This window comes from Rousettus aegyptiacus, unplaced genomic scaffold, assembly GCF_014176215.1.
Source record: "Rousettus aegyptiacus isolate mRouAeg1 unplaced genomic scaffold, mRouAeg1.p scaffold_m13_p_2, whole genome shotgun sequence".
Taxonomy (NCBI): domain Eukaryota; kingdom Metazoa; phylum Chordata; class Mammalia; order Chiroptera; family Pteropodidae; genus Rousettus; species Rousettus aegyptiacus.
In genome coordinates this window covers 115162669-115172275 of record NW_023416295.1, presented here as the reverse complement: position 1 = coordinate 115172275, position 9607 = coordinate 115162669, and the positions used below count along the sequence as shown (strand labels likewise).

At 32.7% G+C, this 9607-nt stretch overlaps 1 non-coding gene across 1 annotated transcript; it reads left to right on the top strand.

Moving 5' to 3' along the window:
- Positions 1-3529: 3529 nt before the first annotated feature.
- LOC118614676 lies at positions 3530-3648 on the top strand. The gene has a single exon (XR_004956134.1). It is a non-coding gene; the product is annotated as a 5S ribosomal RNA (ribosomal RNA).
- Positions 3649-9607: the final 5959 nt, after the last annotated feature.

The following is a 9607-nucleotide window of genomic DNA, read 5'->3' as shown; positions in this document are numbered from 1 at the left end:
GCTTCGCTTCTAAACAAATACCACTTTAACATATATTTTGTACACTTTTAGCACTACTTGTGCTATCTGGGATTTAAATATTTCTGAGAAGCTGAGTGTGCTTCTGAGTATTAACCTTTCTACTGCAACATTTTTCTCTGCAGTAGATACATGAACATGGCAAGTAAATGTCACATGGTACACCCAGCAGGCAAACATCTTGTCCTTTTTAGAAACCTGCACATATTTCCAAATGCATCACATTAAAGCCATAAGATGGGCTTACCTGCTTAAATGACCCTTGTTCCCACTATATCAGTTCTTACCTTGATTTTGAGACTTCCTGGCAACTGTATCATCTCTTCATAATCAAATACTCAAGAAAAAGCTGGTATAATATCCTTAGATAGAATTTGTGTAGAGCAAATGCAAATAGCAAGAACAAAGTATGATAATGTTTAAAATAGACAACAGCAGTGTTTGCTAAACTGTATCTTCTGTAGCAAGCTATTTTAAGGAAACGATCATATGTAGTATTTCCCAAAGTTCTTCATTTTGTATTAAGTAACAATATATTCTAAGAAAAAGAATAAAAAGTACAGATATGGTGAAAGGGGCCTTGGGGCACCCCCCTCCCACATGGTAACTATGGTAACTATTGCTCTCTAGTGTATACTCTTCAATTACTTTCCCCCTATGCAATTATACACATATATATTTACCTATAGAGATACATAGTTTTGTGGGTTTAAAATTTCTACATAAATTGTTCTTACTATGCATATGTTTTCCAACTTGCTTTTTTCTTTTACCAAGATATATTGGTGTTCTTCTGTTGGCATAATAGACTTTCATTTTGTTTTCTCCCAAGACACTTTGGGTGTGCTTTGCCTTTTTGAGTAACCTTTGACTCTCCATGAAGCTGCCTCAGAAGATATCTGGTCAACTAAATAAACTTCATTAGAATCACAAAATGTTAATGCAAACCAGTGTTTACCTTAGAATCAGGGTTTCCCTTAAGCATGTGAATCAGGAAATTAGAATGGCATCTGCTTATAATTCATTTGAAGTATATTACTTTTTTACTATGTTGGCTGATTAATATATAAAATTCAGGAGTTAACTTGAGCAGATTCTTCAGAATAGGTTTTTATTTGAGGGAAGAAGGAAAAAGTACAGGGTAACCTAAAACAAGTCTTTATATAACTCCAGGTAGTTAATATTAACACAAGACATCATGCTGACAAAAATTTAAACTTCTGTTTCATCTGTGCCTTTAATATAGAGTAAAAACTGAAAATTCCTTTTCAGATCACTTTTTCCTCACCATCCCACATACCTCTTTAGAGGTATCTATAATTAACAATTCGGTGTGTGTCTATCTATTATATGTAAATGTTTTTATTTATATTTGACCTTTCTATGTTTTCAGTTCCCTGAAAACAGCTGCTACCCCATGCTAAATTCCATCTTCAATCAACTGACCAACTTAACCAGAAAAACCAGATTCCTATTTAAATAAGTGGTGACAGTTCTTGAACTAGAAGTTAATTACCTGACTCTTAAGATGTTTTCTGTTTATCATAAATTAAGCTTAAAGAGTAACCATAGCATTCTAAGAAAGTCGAATCTAGCCCCTCTGGAAATAGGGATAGGCCTGGGAAAGAAAATTGTACAAGTCCACGCTCAATACCTATGTAATTTGGGGTTGGGCTCTTTCTCGACATGTTTTCCTACTTGAGGAGCATTACAGTATCCCCAATGATTACTTTAAATACTCTGCATTGTCAAGGCTATAGCTTAGCATGTTAATGCCATGACATAAATGTGTGTCCCCAAAACATCAAATTTATTCATATTTGACAACATGATTCAGAGAGCAATTGATGTACAGCTTAACATGATTTTGTTAATTATTTCCAGGTGATGTTTTAAAAAGTCTTAAACACATTTTGCTTGTCATTACTGTTCTATCAATTTATTGAATACCTGCTGTGTGGCTAGTGCCCTTTATAGTCAACAGCTTAAAATTGGGGAACTAATAGTTATTGTCCATAGTCCATGATGTAAGTAGTTTATCCATGGAAATGAGGTCAGCTAACCAGACATGTTTATGTTCTGCATTTGATCAGATATGTGCCAGTCAAACTTTTGGGATGAGGTAATTAAAATAACAGTAATCAAAGTTGATAGTGAATTTGAAGTAAAGCTGGACACAATGATTTCGTCTTGGAAATAATTTTCAAGACATTAAAATAGAATAACTTGTTTTCTATCTTCAAGGGGCTATTAAATAATCCTCAAGCCCAAAGTGCTTTTCCAAAGTTTGCGGCAGCAGTGAAGAAACAGATGCCTTTTGCTTATTTAGACAGCTGCTCTTTTTTTTTAACCTAGAAAAAAATACCTTTAAAAAGGCAATTGTCTCGTTTTTTTTGCCTTTGACAGATGTTGCATTGTCACCAGACAATAACCCAGGACAAAATCCATACTGAGTCATAGGCCTGTTTGGAGACTATAACATAGTATAATTTATGAATTTCTAAATACACTTCCCAATTTGGGAGTGGGTCCTCATTTCTAACTCCCAAAAAGCCTAACAAATATCTGAATTTTGTGCTCATCTTTCTAATACCTTTTAAGGATATATATTTTTAATTATATTATTAAAGAGAACAAATTAGATCTCTTTTTGGCCCTTTGAGGAGATTAAATACAGTGAGAAATTGTTTTTTTAAAAAATTATTTCATGAGGAAGTTATCAAGAAGTAACTTCTATTTATCTGCATTAATTCTTCTGCACTGATTCACAAAAAGTGAATAGTTTAATGATATAGTGACAGGCAGTTCTTCAAAATGTAAAAGCCCTGTAAAGAAAGTACAGCAAGAGCAAGATGATTAAAAAATTTTTTGGCTGTCTTCGGGTGACAAAATCCTTTCCAAAAACTATACAAGTCCCTGCCCCCTCTGTTGAATCCCATGTTGATGTTTTTAAAGCTGAAAATGTTTTTTAACTGAAGTAGCATGCGTAGTTCCTCCTCTTCACAGATTTTAGGCCAATAATAGTGGCACAAGAAATTCATTTATGAAGGACATAATTTTGGTTGAACTTTAATGAAGATGGTCAGATATGGCATTTAATTTACTGAGTACATATTTTTAGTATCTTCCTTGAGGTTGACATTTGATAGCCCTCATCAATGTTTGGTTCACTGCTTTGCCAGAACTATAGCAGTGCTACTACGCCTTATAATCAAAAATTGTAAAAATTGTTACCTGGATGTAGAATTTGCAAATCATCACCATGTGCCATACAAGCAATTTTCATAAAAGCAAACTCTGGAATGTTTGAAGAGATGTAATTATTGAAAATGAGGTTGGGAGGGGAGGGTTCAATTGCTTAAATGCAGAACTAAAAGCTAAAGCTTAGGAGTGTGGTGTTTATTGAGAGCTTCATTCAACCTGGTAAGTAATTTTTATTTGTCCTTTTTTTTATTGATAGTGAATCCTGGAATATAGGTGGGTATAATTAGAGAAATAAAAATCAATTTGTGTCTATGGCCATGCCACCCTGAATGTGCCCAATCTCATCTGATCTCAGAAGCTAAGCAGGGTTGGGCCTGGTTAGTACTTGGATGGGAGACCACCTAGGAACACCAGGTGCTGTAGACGTTAAAAAAAAAATCCATTTGTGATTCAGAATATTAAAAGCCAACAGCCCCAAAACAGCCATTTAAAAATATATTGTCCCTCCCAAGCAGCAAAATAAACATTCTTCTCAAGTGCACATGGAACATTTTCAAGGATAGACCACATGGTAGGACACAAATCAAGTCTCAATAAATTTAAGAAGATTGAAATCATATTAACTGTCTTCTCTGATCACAATGGTATGAAACTAGAAATCAACTACAAGAAAAATACTGGAAAATACACAAACACATGGAGGCTAAATAACATGCTACTAAACAATGAATGGGTTATGAATTGAGATCAAGGAAGAAATCAAAAGATACCTAGAGACAAATGAAAATGAAAACACAACAACTCAAAATTTATGGGACACAGTGAAAGCAGTTCTAAGAAGGAAATTCATACCAATACTGGCCTATGTCAAGAAACAAAAAGCTCAAACAATCTAACATTACAATTAAAAGAACTAGGAAAAGAACACATAAAGTCCAAAGTAAATAGAAGAAAGGAAATAATAAAGATTAGAGCGGAAATAGAGTCTAGAAAAACAATACAAAAGATTTATGAAAACAAGAGCAGATTCTTTGAAAGGATAAACAAAATTGACAAACCCTTAGCCAGACTCATCAAGGAAAAAGAGGGGGCTCAAATAAAATCAGAAATGAAAGAGGAGAAATAACCACAGACTCCACAGAAATACAATGGATCATAAGGAAATACTATGAGCAATTACATGCCCACAAATTGGACAATCTGGAAGAAATGGACACATTCCTAGAAACACACTCTACCAAGACTGAGTCAAGGAGAAACAGAAAACCTGAACCGACTGATTACCACCAATGAAATAGAATCAGTAATCAAAACCTCCCAAAAAACAAAAGTCCTGGACCAGATGGCTTCACAGGCAAATTTTACTAAACATTCAAAGAAGAATTATCACGTATTCTCAAATTATTCCAAAAAATTCAAGAAGAGGGAAGGCTCCCTAACTCCTTTTATGAGGCCACCATTACCTTGATTCCAAAATCAGGCAAAGACATTACAAAAAAAGCAAGCAAGCTATAGGCCAATATCTCTTATGAACATCGATGCGAAAATCCTCAACAAAATATTAGCAAACCGAATTCAGCAATACATTAAAAATATTATTATATTTTTACGCCATGACCAAGTTGGATTTATTCCTGGGATGCAAGGTTGGTTCAACATCCATAAGTCAATGTGACACACCACATTAACAAATCAAAAGATGAAACTATATGATCATATCAATGGATGCAGAAAAAGTGTTCAACAAACTCCAGCATCCATTTATGATAAAAACTCAGCAAAGTGGGAATAGAAGGAATATACCTCAACGTAATAAAGGCCATATATGACAAACCCACAGCTAACATCATTCTCAATGGGGAAAGGGTAAAAGCATTTTATATAAGATCAAGAACAAGACAAGGATGCCCACTTTCACCACTCCTCTTCGACACTATATTGAAAGCCTTAGCCACAGCAATAAGGCAAGAAAGAGAAATAAAAGGCATTTGAATTGTAAAGGAAGAAGTAAAACTCTCATTATTTGCTGATGACATGATGCTATTTATAGAGAACCCTAAAGATTCCACCAAAAAACTGTTAGAACTGTTACAAAATAAATATTCTAAAGTCAATGGCATTTTTATACACCAATGATGAACTTTCAGAAAGAGAAATCAAGAAAACCCATTTACAATTGTGTCAAAAACTGTAAAATACCTAGGAATCAAATTAACCAAGAAGATAGAAGACCTGTTTTTAGAAAATTGTAAGTCATTGAAAAAAGAAATGGAAGAAGATACAAATAAATGGAAGCATATATATACCCTGTTCATGAGTAGGAAGAATCAACATTGTTAAAATGGCCTTACTACCCAAAGCAATCTAGAATCAATGCCATCCCTATCAAAATGCCAATGGCATTTTTCAGAGAGCTAGAACAAACAATTCTAAAATTTATAATTTATATGGAGCCATAAAAAAAAACCCAAATGGCCATGGCAATCTTGAGAAAGAACAAAGTTAGACATATCACACTACCTGATATCAAATTATACTACAGCATGGTACTGGTATAAAAACATACATTGATCAATGGAACAGAATAGAGAGCCAGAAATAAATCCATGCCTGTAAGCTCATTTAATAAATGACAAAGGAGGTAAGAACGTACAATGGGGGTAAAGACAGTCTCTTCAATAAATGGTGTTGGGAAAATTGGACTATCTTCTTACACCATATACAAGAATAGACGTTAAATGGATTAAAGATTTAATTGTAAGACCTGAAACAATAAAACTTTTAGAAAATATAAGCAGTAAACTTTCCGATATTACTAATGGGAATTTCTTTTCAGATATATCTCCTTGGGCAAGGGAAACAAAAGAAAAAATGAACAAATGGAACTACATCAAACAAAAGTTTTTGTACAGCAAAGGAAACCATCGACAAAACAAAAAACAATCCACTGGGAGAAGATATTCACTAATGTGAAATCTGATAAGGGGTTAATATCCAAAATTTATAAAGAACTAATACAACTCAACAACAAAAAAACAAAATCCAATTAAAAAATGGGCAGAATAGCTCAACAGATACTTCACCAAAGAGGAAATACAGATGGCTAACAGACATATGAAAAGATGCTTAAGGTTGCTCATCATTAGAGAAATGAAGATTAAAACCACAATGAGATATCACCTGACACTTGTCAGAATGGCTATCATCAATAAATCAAAAAACAAGAAGTGTTGGCGAGGATGCAGAGAAAAGGGAACCCTCATACATTGTTGGTGGGATTCCAAATTGGTACAGCTACTATGGAAAACAGTATGGAGGTTCCTCAAAAATTAAAAATGGATATACCTTTTGATCCAGCAATTGCACTTCTGAGTATTTATTCAAAGAAAACCAAAACGATAATTCATAGAGATCTATGCACTCCAATATTCATGGCAGCACAATTTACAATAACCAAGATAGGGAAGCAACCTAAATGCCCATCAACAGATGATTGGATAAAGAAATTATTGTTCATATATATATATAATAGAATATTATTCAGCCATTAAAAAAAATAAAATCCTACCATTTGTAACGACATGGATGGACTTAGAGGTTCTTATGCTGAGTGAAATAAGACAGAAAGATAGATACCTTATGATTTCACTTATATGTGGTATCTAAGGAACAAAAAGAACAAACTAATCAAAAACGGACTCTCAAATAGTAGGAACAATTTGGTGACAGACAGAAAGGGGTTGGGAGGCTGGGAGAATGGAGTGAATGGTTAAAGAAGTACAAATTAGTAGTTGATAGTTGGCCATGGGGGACATGGCAAAGGTCCAATATAAGGTACAGAGAGGAATTAGCTACTGAAGTAGTGAAAGAACCTCATGAGGTTTGAGAAGAGTTTGAAGGATAGTGTGCCATGGCCCTGTGAGGAAAATCTATAAATATCCATTTTACTGGGCAGTTTTAAGAGCTTTTTTTGGTCTGTACTTTCCTGAATTTTAATCTTATTCCACTCTCCCACACAACTGTTACTAGCTTTACTTCACCTTATGAAAGTTAGAAGTTAAAATTTTTGCCATGTTTGAAAATGGCACAGGGAAAAATATCTGCTTTATTAAGTGAAATTTCTGATTAGATGTAATATTGTTAAGATGGAAACTTGACTGGTTGATCCTTTCTATGTAGATAACTGGTGTAGTCAGGAAATATTTTAACAAGATTTCTAAAGTAAGAAGACTTACTTTCTTGTATAGTTTACAGATTTTGATCTTATGTTTCATGTATGTAAACATGTATGATTTGGATCTATTTGATTTTAAGTTTCATTGGCCATTTCCTCTCTTACATTATACCCAATATGTATAGTTTTTAAATAAAATCATACATAGCTTTAGGAAAACTTATGGACAATGTATGAATATCACTAAGAATATTTAAGCACTGAGACCAACAATTTTAATTTTGCCTGCAATTTCATATATAAATCCAAGGAAAATATTTATAAGCTAAAAGATCTACTTTGTTATAAAATATATATGTGACACTTCAAATAATTTTATTGTGAGAGGAGAAAAGAATTAGATTCTCTGAATGGAGAGAATTGATTAATCTCTTTTTAGAAGAAAATTAGTGTGACCCGACATAAGTGGTATGAATAAATAAATCACGCAGGTTCAGAATTTAGCAGCCACATTGTATTTCTATTTCCAAAATAGTGGTTAATCATGAACCATTCTATGTGGTGCATTTTACTGATACTCTGAAAGGTATACGAAATGTACTAGTATAATTCATGTCTTGAAGGAACTTAAAATCTGAGTAGAGAATAAGCAGATGTGAGAGAATTTAGACATTAAATGAAGGAGATAAAATTAGTATTTATATAAGTGCAAAGCTTAAGAGAGTCAACTAAAAGTCTTTAAACTAATAAAGTCAGTGGGTATAAAATTAGTCAGAAACTAAAAGCTTTCATTTATAATAAACAACAGCCAGTTTGAAGATAAATTGGAAGAAAAGGACCCTACTATTATTTTTATTTTTATCAAATTTATTAATGTGATGTTGGGTAAGGAAATAATGTAGATTTCAAGTGTACAATTCTATAATAATACATCATCTATTTGCTCCATTGTGTTCACCACCCAAAATCGAATCTCCTTTTGTCACCATATATTTAACCCCCTTTACTCTTTTCTATTTCTCCTCCTCCCTCTTTACCTCTGGTAAATAAAGAACATAGGAGAGAAAATACCAAAGAAAAAACAATATACAAAACACAAAAAGAAAACTTTATATTTCTCCTGAAAAGAAAGCTCAAACCTATGGAAAGGCATATATTTTAGAATAGAAAGCCTCAACATATATACGCTGGTTCTTTGTAAATTAATCTGTAAATATAATGCAATCCCAATAAAATGTCGGGATTTTCTAAAACTAGAAAACTGATTCTAAATTTCCTATGAGACGTAAGATTAGGCAGAAGAGCTCTAAAAAAGCAATGAAGGCAGACTAATCTTATGAAATATTAAAATAGAAAATTCCAATAATTAAAACAGTTTGGTCCTGGCATGTGACTAGCCATATTAGAACAGAATTAAAAGGTCAAAAAATAGAACCAGATATGAGAGTTTAGCAAAGGATAAAGACATTTCAATTCAGTGAGGAAGTTATGGTTTATTAGGATATCTGGGAAGATTTTTGCAAGAAAAAATAAAGTTGAATTCATACCTCATATAATACCAAATAAAAATCCAGTTTTAAATGTGCAAAATGAAATGTTTAAAATACTTGAAGAAATCAGGGGAGAATCCTAAAAGATTTTAGTGTGGCGCAGGCTTTTCTAAATTCAACATAAAATCCAGAAACAATAAAAAGATTTTCACTATAAAATTATAATGATAAATTATATCACTATATTGCAAAAACTGCCATAGTGAAGCAAAGAAAAATAGCAAATTTGGAAAAAAAATATTTGCAAATTATATCATGCATTGCTTAATACATAAAAACTCCTAGACTTCAATAAGAAAAAGTTCAATAATCCAAAAGGAAAAAGATCCAAAACTATAAACAGTTTTCACAGAAAAGAATACTAATGACTCGAACTGAAAAAAAAATAAGTTCAACTTCACTATTATGAGTACAGAATAAAATTATACCGAGATACTAGTTTTTTTTTTAACCTATTTGATCAAGAAAGATTTTTAAAAATTTTATAAAACATCATGTTATGCCCTAGGTAAGAATTGAGAAATGAGTGTTTTTCCTGGTAGAAGCATAAATTGGAGCAACCATTAAGGACAGTGAACTACGTATTCTGGATTTGCTCACTCAACTGTCAATTTACTTTTGTGGTCTGAGAGATTGAAAATACATAGATTTCCAAGAACTT